This window comes from Miniopterus natalensis, chromosome 1 (genome assembly GCF_054644295.1).
Source record: "Miniopterus natalensis isolate mMinNat1 chromosome 1, mMinNat1.hap1, whole genome shotgun sequence".
NCBI lineage: Eukaryota > Metazoa > Chordata > Mammalia > Chiroptera > Miniopteridae > Miniopterus > Miniopterus natalensis.
In genome coordinates, this window is record NC_142081.1 from 36,532,456 (window position 1) to 36,543,825 (window position 11,370).

Consider the following 11,370-nt stretch of genomic DNA (forward strand, 5'->3'; position numbering starts at 1 on the left):
TCAACAGATTATAATTAAACATTTTAGCATTTGTGGGTCATACAAATGAGTAAGATATTTTCAGGAAGTTTAAATATAATAGCAAAAACAGACATGTAAATATATATTTATAATCTAGAGTTAGAAAGTGATAAATTGTGAGAAGTGCAAAGTGTGCTCTCAAATCAGAATACAGCTTTAAAGAGGCACTGTGAGACAATGTATTTTTCAAAGTAAGATGCTTACTGACTGAATCAAGAAAACCAGCTTCAAGAGTGTCTTGCCTCAAACTTTTATCAAAGCTGCAGCTATAAGCACATATTGTATAATTAATGAAATACTAGCCAAAAAGTAAGAACAAAATTAAACCTGTCAAGGAAGGGAAAATAATAAAGCAATAGCTTACATGCAATTGCAAATAATACATTTTTTAAGGGTAGAAAAGCAGCTCTTAAAATTTATTTTCTAGCCTGGCCAGGCGTGGCTTAGCAGTTGAGCATGGACCTAGGATCCAGGCAATCAGGGTTCAATTCCTGGTCAGGACACATGCCCGGGTTGTGGGCTTGATCCCCAGTCGGGGATGTGCAGGAGGCAGCTGATCAACAACTCTCTCATCATTAATGTTTCTATCTCTCTCTCTCCCCCTCTCCTTTCCTCTCTCTTAAATCAATAAAGATATATTTTTTAAAAAAATTTATTTTCTAGCCCTAGCCATTGTGGCTCAGTTGTTTGAGCATTGCCCCATGCACTGAAAGGTCACCAGTTCAATTCCTGGGCAGAGCACATACCCAGATTGTGGTTCATACCCAGTGGGGGTGCACGCTGATGGATGTTTCTCTCTCACATCAATGTTTCTCTTCCTTTCCCTTCCTCTCTCTCTCTCTCTAAGGAAAAAAATCAATAAAAACATTAAAATTTTTTTTAATGTATTTTCTGGAATCGATGATCCTTGAATGCAAAAAACAAAGCTGTTTGCTCCTGACCTTGTCTTTCTACTTCAGAATCCTAAGTTGTCAGCTAATTGAAACTGGTCATCCACCCTGGCCACCCCCAGGTGTGCAGGAAGAAGAGGGTTCAGACCCCCCGATTCCTCTCTCTGAAATCAATAAAAAGTCTCAGCATTTCACCTTCTCAATGAGACCTACCAGACCTGAGGCGATAAACCTAATTTTGGAAAAGAGTTATTACAGATTATAAACATTCAACCTCTTTTTTGTATTAAAAAACACACACACCCTTTGTCCTTTTTTCTCTGCATTTGAAGAAGTCCTTTGGCCTATCTTGATTGAAGTGTCCAAAAAGAATCGAATCTTGGACAATTCCCTCTGTGCACTTCAAGAAGGCGAAACCAACTTTTATTATCAAGTGTCCCGAGCTCCAATCTAATGGCTGATCAGAGGTTTTTCAGGTCATTAATGCATCTGTGTAATGATTTAACACAGTTAAATGTTGTTTGCATGCCAGACAGTTTTCTAGGTACTTTATATGACCTATAAAGTAAATCCTCCTTGAAAATTAAAAAATTGTCATTAAGGATATTCAAAAGGTGTCTAAGGATGTAAAAGTGAACTTATACACAAAACTCTGCCCTCAAAGAGCTTGCCACTTGGCATGGGAAGACAATATAATTATAAGCAAATTATTTAGTACTCTAGAAGGTGAAAATTCCCATGGGAAAATCATAACAAGATAAAAGGAATAAGGAGTGGGGGCACTGGGAAATGATGCAGATTGCAGTTTTAAATGGAATGATCAGGTTAGTTCTCACTGAGAAGGTGAAATGCTGAGACTTGAAGGATGTAAGGGAGTTAACCACGTGAATAAATGAGGGAAGACAGTTCTAGATGGAGCACCCAATGCAAATAAGAGGTAAGAATGGTTTATACACTTTTAAATAGTTGAAAAATGAAAAGGAGAATATTTCATGACACATGGAAATCGTATGAAATTCAAATTTTGGTGTCCATAAATAAAGTGGCATTGGAACACAGTCATGCCCACTTGCTTCCTGGCTGCTTTGGTGGTACAAGGGCAGAAATGAATAGTTGCAGCAGAGACCATCTGGTCCACAAAGACTAAATATATGGTTTCAGAGAAGCAGAAGTGGCAATTTCACCATTATTACCAGGCCAACACATTATCAAGCAAGACAACAAATAAGAGATACAGGTTGTTCTTTGAAGGTTATTTTCACAAATTGCAACATTTTAAAAAAGTCCTGGCAGTTTTACTACAATCCTTTGTTTAAATTATTCTTCCAAAGACAGTGAACAGAACAAGTTGATAACACTGAGGAATATACACGAAGTCTTTATATTGAACAGAAAAACAAGTTTGATGTTCTAATGAATGTTATCAATTTAACACTCTATTAAATCAGATATTTTTTAACAAGTGGTAAATGCAAAGAGCAAAGAGAAGCTTCATGCCTTCTTCCTTGGAGCATTCTAGAGAGAGTACATCTCCTTCATCTCTTTCTGTTAATTATGAAGACTTGCTTCTTTTTTTACTTTATTTTTATTTTTAGGTCAGGTTCTGGAATTTCATGATTTAACATTAAAAGTAAAAAGCAGGCCAGTAGAGCTCAATTTTAATGGTAGAAATAGAAACCAGAATATGTCATCCCCAAATATGCCTCTTTGACATAAAAATTATTTGGAGCTGAAGGCAATTAAGAAGCAGCAAACCCAGAAAAAGCTCCCCCTTTTTTTGCCTAAAGGCAGGATATAAATTCTCATTTTACTAGAGACAGCCTCTTATCAGCCCGGAGACTTGATAGAGGACTCTGCAAACAAACCTTACTTCACTAGTTTTCTCCTATATATTCACCTTCCCAGAATTTGTGGCCCCTGGAAGACTAAAACTGCTTTGTCCTATATGCTTCCACTTATATGAGGTACCTGGGGTAGTGAAACTCATAGAGACAGAAAGGAGAATGGCTGTGGCCAGGAGCTGGGGTGAGGGCAGGACCAGATGTTACTGTTTCGTGGGTGCAGAGTTTCTATTTCTCAAGATGAAAAGAGTTCTGGAGATGGATGGTCGTGATGTTTGCACAGCAGTGTGAATGTACTTAATACAACTGAGCTGTGTACTTAAAAAATGGTGAAGCCCTGGCCTGTGTGGCTCCGTGGGTTGGATAATTGTCCCATGCACCAAAAGGCTGCAGGTTCCATTCCCCGTCAGGGCACATGCCCAGGCTGTGGGTTCGGGCCCTGGTCGGGGCATGTGCGGGAGGCAGCCAATCAGTTTCTCTCTCACATCGGTGTTTCTCTGTCTCTGTCTCTCTCCCCCTTTTCCTCTCTCTGAAATCAATAAAAAAAAATTAAACCTTAGAGCCAACCCATAAATCAGAATATTTCATATATTTCAGATTTCTTCTCAGCCTTTCCTGTCTCCTTGCTTTCTCAGAGCCTATAAATAGGCTTATATCACCTTGAAAAAAAAAAGCCAGCCCCAACAATATGCTTCAACCTACCACTTCAAGTTGACTTTTTCCAGTTCTGCTTCACATCCTGCCCCGTAGGAAGCTCAAGACTTGACATTCCTTAAACCTCAGGGATCCTCAAACTATTTGCGATGAAGGATCAATTTAAAAATTTCTAATCTATCACACACCTATACTTTTGTAAAATACAATAAAAAAAATAACACCAGAAAAATGAAAGAAAAAAGATACACAAAAATATAAACTCAATTTTATTATTCTTAGTTTGAACAGAAATAAAATTATCAATTTTCTATATGTTTTTTAAAAATATATTTTTACTGATTTCAGAGAGAGAGGAAGGGAGACGGGGAGAGAGAGAGAAACTTCAATGATGAGAGAGTCATTGATCGGCTGCCTCCTGCACACCCCCAACTGGGGATTGAGCCCGCAACCCGGGCATGTGCCCTGACCGGGAATCAAACGGTGACCTCCTGGTTCATGGGTGGGTGATCAACCACTGAGCCACACCCGCTGGGCTCTCTATGATTATTATATGCTTACTCTCAGTTTCTGTACTTCACTCACTGTGAACCAATGACAACTATATGCAACCCAAAGTCAGCAGAAGAAAGGAAACAATGAAAATTAGAGCAGAACCGAATGAAACAGAGAACAAAATGACTATACAAAAAATTAATACAGCAAAGAGCTGGTTCTTTGAAAAGATATTAAAATTGACAAACCCTTGGCTACACTCACTAGGGGAAACGGAGAAAAGACTCATATAAACAAAATCAGAAATGAAAGAGAAGGTACTACAGACATCACAGATATACACAGGCTCACACTAGAATACTATGAAAGACTATATGCCAACAAATTCAATAACCTAGGAGAAATAATAAGTTCCTAGAAATATATAACCTTCCTAGACAGAACCATAAAGAACTGGAAAGTCTAAATAGACCAATAAACAGTGAGGAAATCAAAACAACCATCAAAAACCTCAGAAAACACAGAAGTCCAGGACCAGAGGGCTTCACTAGTGAATACTATCAAACTTTCAAAGATTTCATACTTGTCCTTCTCAAACTCCTCCAAAAAATTGAAGAAGAGGAAATACTTCCTAACATATTTTATGAGGCCAACATAACCCTCCAACCAAAACCGGGTAAGAGTAACACAAAAAGAGAAAACCACAGACCAATATCTCTGATGAACACAAACGCAAAAATCCTAAGCAAAATACTAGCAAATCAAATATAACAATACATTAAAAAATAATATATTACGAATAACAAATGTAAGCGGGGCACAAAACAATTCCCAGCTTTCTCTGCTCCGGTGACTCTGCTTATGCTGTTCCCTCCATCAGGAATGCTGTGCCCACTGCTGTCCACCCGCCTTTTCTTTCTTCCCCCTCATCATGATCATCTTCCAAAGACCTCCTGATCCTTCAAGGCCTTTGCAATGCCACCTTTGCCAGGAGGCCCAGACTGGCTGTCCTCCTCTTGGCACTGTGTTATGATCACTGACTGCGTGCTTGTGTTATCATGCCCCCACCAAAGACTAAACTTCCTGAGCTCAGGGATTTTCTTTCCCATGGTACTAACACAGAGCCTTGTATGTAGTAAGCTTTCAACACACACAGTACTTCAATTAAAAAAAAAAGCAAAGATGCCACTGGGTTAGTCACAGAATGTTAGTGGCAAAGGTAGAAACAAGACTCAGGGCTTTGGGCTCTTAGTTTCATTTTCATGAATTATTACAAATTTAGCCCTAAAAGTGAGATAAGTCAGACAGAGAAAGACAAATACTATATGATATCACTTATATGTGGAATCTGAAAAAGCCAAAGTTGTAAAACCAGAGAATAGGATGGTGGTTACCAGGGGCCTGGTGGTCACCAAGTAGGGGTCTTAGGGAGATGCTGTTTAAGGGCATAAACTTGCTACTAGTAGATATATTAAGTTCTAGAGTTCTAATGCAGAGTATAGTGATTATAGCCAATAATCCTGTATTATAAACTTCAAAGTTGCTAAGAGACTAGATCTTCATTGTTTTCACCACAAAAATGAAATAATAACTATGTGACATGATCATATTAGCTACTCATATTGCAATATATAAATGCATCGAACCAATCAATACATGTTGTACACCATCAACTTACACAGTGTTGTATGTCAAGTACATCTCAATGGAAAAAGCAACCCCCAAATTTGAAAAGCTTGAGCTCTAACAGAATAACAGAGAATAACAGAAAAATCTGATTAACAAAAGAAAACCACAGCTCTATTTATTGTCAAATAAAATTTGACAGTCTGTATATCTTATCTAAATTTGAATGAATGCTCAGGCATCTGGAAGAAGCACAAGGGGAAGCCCTGGAATTAGAATCCACATGTTCTGTCTGACTTTAGTACATGTTCACGCAAGACTTGGTAATTCCTGATTCTCATTCTGGCCTAAAAAAGGGGGTGGGAGAGGGACTCCAGATAATCAAGGGATCTAAAAGGGATCTTATGAAGGAGCTGCTGGAGGGAGCACATCCAGGGTCAGGGAACTGTTCTTGGAAGGCTGGAACCTCTGAAGGCTGGAACAATGAAGGAACAGCCAGCTTGAGAGGGACACTGAGGACACCTAAAATCTTAACTCCCTATTTAGGGCTTCTGGGAAGTTCAGGGAGGTCTGACCCTTTCCAGTTTTTGAGGTTTCAGGCTTATTTTTTAAATCAAGAAACACCAAGCCTTGAAAAAATTGTGGTATAAATGTAATGTTTACTATATACCAAACGAACACTTTTCACACACACACACACACACACACACACACACACACACACACACACACACACACAAGTGCATATGTAGCCTCACTTGGAAATTAATCTAAAAGTCTGTATGTGAGGCTGTTAGGGAATCAGCCAAGATATGGGGGTTTGGGCGGGAGGTAGGAAGTCCCACAACTGGTGGTTTATGGCTGATGTTTCCTCCTTTCTGCGCCAAAGATTTTGAACATTTGCCTCCTGGTCTGTCGTGGGAACCATTTGCAGCAGGTTCCCTTTACAGTCAGACATTCCTGGGCAATTTCACTTATTCCCGTGTCTTTAATTGTCATGTATTTGCTGATTCTCAGATCCATACCCTCAGGCTGGCCTCCGAATTGCACCATGACCTCTCTTCTCTGCCCCTTTGCACTTGCTCCTCTCAGTCTACAGCAGCCTCGTGTCCTCCCTCCGCTTGGCCGAGGCTTCCTGGCCTTCAGGACTCAGGGTAGGTCATCACCTTTGGGATGCCTTAAGCCACCCTCTCTGCAGTTGGTGGTATTAGGTGTCCCTCCACAGTGTCCCTCACCGGGTCACTACTTCACATAATTATTTTTTACCTGTCCCATGACTAGACCTTGAGCTCCTTGAGGGTCATTTGTGTCATACCGCTTTGTATCCTCAGTACCTAGAACAGTGTCCCAGCACAGCGTAGTGCTCAAGGAATATTTGTCAGCCCTGGCTGGTGTGGCTAAGCGGTTGGAGAGTCAGCCCGTGCACTGAAGGGTTGCAGGTTTGACCCCTGGCCCCAGTTGGGGCACATGCGGGAGGCAACCAATGTGCCTTTCTCGCACTGATATTTCCCTCTCTTTCTCTCTCCCCTCCCTCCCTGCCACTCTCTCTAAAAATCAATGAAAAAATATCCTCAGTAAGGATTAACAAAACAGAACAAAAAAAAGAGAAATATTTGTGAAACAAATGCAATAAAAAAATCTATAGGCAATAAAAAAATGTATAGGTATATACATATGTGTGGGGGCAGTGGCCCCTGAGGAGGCCTGGGCCGTCTCCAGGAGAGGAAGGAGGCCCATGCAGGGCCATGGTGCAGTGGGAGAGGCCCCCCAGTTCCCGGGCGGATGGTGGAAGGGGAGGTTTAGGAAGTCAGGGGAACGTGCCCAGCTCTCCATGTGAGTGTCCCGGGCACATCCTGCTGTCCTTGTCTCCGCGATGCGACAGGCTCTAGGCATAGCTCTGCTCTAAATTTTACTATGATCTTGATCTCTTAACTTCAGTTTCCTCATCTGTAAAGCAGGACCCAATTAATCGCCCTAACCAGGGTATTCGCTGTATTCGCCTCTACTGCAAAAACGAATGCTTGGCTTTCCCTCCTGGCTGGGCAGTGTCCGTGCCTTTCTGGTTGTCAATTCTCTTCCACTTGACTCCTAACGACACAGTAAGTATGAATGTGAGGTCGCTTCCTTTTTATGCTCATATTTATTATTAGTCATTTGCATACCACTTTCTGATTTTCCTACAATCACATTTTGCCTACATTACTTTCTTCTTAATATTTTTACTTAAAGCAACTCACTTTTTACTTATACCCATCCTAAACAAGAATATTCTTAAAATCATGAATATGATATGCAAGCGGTACTTTTGAATATACATGCAAATACATACATAATTGTTACAAAGAATAATATTCACCTGTGTGCTTTCTACAGTCATCTTGGGGATCTCACAGACCAGTTGTTCTCAAAGCGTGATCCCTGGACCAGCAGCTCCAGCATCACATGGGAATTTGTAGAAGTGAACGTTCTCCAGCTCCACCCCAGACTTATTGAATCTAAGACTCCGAGGGTGGGGCCAGCAATCTGTGTTTTAACAAGCCCTCCAGGTGATGTGCCCAAGACTGAGAATAGCTGCCAGAGAACTTTGGGGGCCCCCAGCAGCTGACCTCTTATACACAGAAGAGTTCCCAGCTCAGACCCTTTCCTGAGCCTTGGCTCAGCCCCGCCTCCCTTCAGGACCTTCTACTGTTCAACCAGGGAGACCCGAGCACCCGCAGAGGCACACACCTGCTTCTCCTGCGTCTCCACAGGGACAGCCTGCGCTTGGAACAGTTTCCTCCCCACTTCTATTGCTTCCCAACCTTTCAGGCATTGAGTTGATTAAATTCAGAGGAAGAAATAGGTCAAATCTTCTGTTCCATAAAAACTGATGTCCTCTGTCCTGCTGGCTCTGTCCTGTGAGGTGGGGGAGTTCTTTCCTCCTTCGTTCTGAGCACAGTCCTCTGTTGTCCATGTGGCAGGTGGCCCCCAGATGTCCATACATGCTCTCAGACGCTTTCTGGGCCTCTGACAAGAAGGACCAGAAAGGGAGAAGCGCAGGCACCTGCAAGGCATCTGGCTTCGCTCAGCCATTGACGCCGCCGCATCAGTGCTGCTTCTCCCTCGGGGCAGTGCCCCTTTGCTCTGCCCTCTCTCATTCGCTCGCTTCAGCTATAGACACGCCTCGCTTCATGCTCTTTGCTTCCATGCTCTTCACACATGTCACGTCTTTGCAAATCGAAGGCAAGACCCCCGCCAGCAAGTAGATTCCAATCGGCCTTCTTCCAGTGGTGGTCTGGAAATGAACCCACGGTGTCGGAGCATGCCGGTGCTTCATGGCTCAGCCGTCCACCCGCCAGGGAGGCCTAAACCTGACCGTTCAAGCCCCCCCTCTCTGAGAGGCTCTAATGCTGCCATCCCTGGGCTGGCCTCATCCTCTGCACCTCACAGCAATGAGTCCAAACTAAACACATCACCCTTGGGGAGAGGAACAAAACATTTTCCCTCTGCCTTCCTAAGTTCTTGCCTGGGGCCCCTGTTACAGATAAATAAGAGAAAAGCAAACCACTGTTTATTTACATGTATCGCTCATGTATACATGGGAGACACCCAGGGAAAAATCAGTGGCTCTCCAAGAGAAAGCTTAGAATTCAGGCTGAAATACCATCTTTAACTAAAAACAAAACAAAAAAAGGGTATAGGGAATACCAGTCTCCGGGAGATAACCAGGAAAAGTAAGGTCCACAAGAGTCAGGTTTGTTATGCAGACTTAATTCAGTGGCATAAATTAAGAGTCTCTAGTGATTTATTCATCCAGGTACAGAGAGAGGGGATTTCCTTTATAAATGTAAATTTCCCTTACTAAAGGGTAACTTCTATTCTATTTTCAGAGCTTCTCCTGTGTCTGCTGTTTCTCAAAATAAAGCTTATGCCAAAGGGGCATATTTTGGGGTGGCCTATTTCCACAATAAACCCATTTATTCTCTTGTATTTCCCATCTCAGCTAATCAAACCGACGTCTACTGTATCATTCAAGCCAGGAAACCTTCTCGCTTCCTCATCTGCAGCTTCAGTGAGTCACCAGGGCAGTGACTCTGCCTCTTCATCAAGAATCTCTCCCCTCTCCATCCTTCGAGCCACTCTCTTAGCGAAGGCCCTCCATCTATTATCTCCATCTATTATCGCAGCAATATCTTCCCGCTGCTTAGGCCGTTTTTGTACCCACCCACCCACCACTCTGCAGCTAGGGTGGAATTCTAGATACTAAGTCTAATCATTAGCACACTTAGCACTTTGCTGCTAAAACTTTTTCAGGAGCTATGACCTCCTGGGTAAAGTTCAACACCTTCGCAAACAAGGCCCTTGAGCACCTGGCCCCAAACTTCATTTCCTATGTGTTCCCAAAACACAGTGCACTCCAGCCACACAGAACCACTTGCCATTCCCAGAACATGCTGGGAGGTTTGGGACCTCCGGGCCTGGGAAGCACCCAGCTGCCCCTCCTTCCTTAGTTTCGTGAGTTCCCATCATGCCTCGAATGCCAGCTCTAATGTCAACTCTGCAAGTTTCCCTGACTTCTCCCCTCGGCACTGGCCTCTGTGTACCTTCAGTAGCCTCTGCAAGGGAGCAGATGGGGGTGGCCTCTCATTCCCCTTGGTCCCCTCAGGGCCCAAAGCAGATACTCAAGTCAAACCAGGACCTTAACAGTCTACAAAGATCAACCCTTTTCCTGTTAGGTGTAGGCGAGGAAAAAGTTTTTCTTGACCCTCTTGGGGTCCCTGGCTAGGTCTGAATATTAAACTGACAATGACAGACTAAGAGAAGAAAGGCATACAAATTTTATAGAGTTCTTACATGTACATGGCGTCTTCACAAGAGAAGGAAGACTCGAAGAAGTGACCAGAGCAGGAAGCTTTTGCAGGCATACTTCGGAGAAACTGCAGATTTGGTTCCAGACCACTGTTATAGAGAGGGTATTGCAATAAAGTGAGTCATAATCTTTTTGCTTGTGGTACGTCTTGCCTTCAATTTGTAAAAAATGCAACACTCTGAAGTGCAATAGAATTGACAAGACCAAAAGGTCTGGGCTAGGGGACTCATTATGGCTGGGCAGGCCTCATTGTCCTTAACTGGGAAGATAGGGTTAGTTTAACAAGGTTTGTTGGCAGAATCCTCTGGTGCCCTCTCTTGGCTGATAAGAGTCTGTCTCCAGTTAAAGGAGAATTTATTTCCTGCCTTTAAGCAGAAAAGGGGGAGCTTTTTCTGCATTTATTGCTTCTTAATTGCCTTCAGTTCAAGATAATTTTCATGTCAAAGAGGCATACAAATTTGGGGTGACATATTCTGGTTTCCTTCACAGGCTACCTTATAGCCACAGAGTCCCCATATCCAAACATGAAAGCTGTAAACACAGTTCCATTCACCCCTAAAATCTGGAAGCCCAGAGCAGGCTCAACATTTTGTCTCAAGTCACCAGGGCACTGGCTGTGCCTATATCCCATCCACACTGAGCCTCTTAGACCACAATGACCATTTTTAAAAAGCTGAGAACCAAAACTGTCTACCCCCTAAACTCTACAGTTTACCATCTACTTTAACATATCCATACTGTGCCATCACCCTTATTAGCATACCTTTACTAGTTCAGAGACTCTTTCCCAGGAAAAGCAAATTTGCAAATCTTTGTTTCATTGTAGAAATTTCTGGAAAGTCTCAGCAAATTATCAGATGACAGTTTACATTCCTAGACTCAGTTTACTTGTGTCCACCAACCCTAAAGGGCTATATTATAATCCTTACCCAATCCTAATCCCTCTCCCAACATGAAAAGATCTGGTTTAATCCAGACCTCAAAGTCTTGGTAA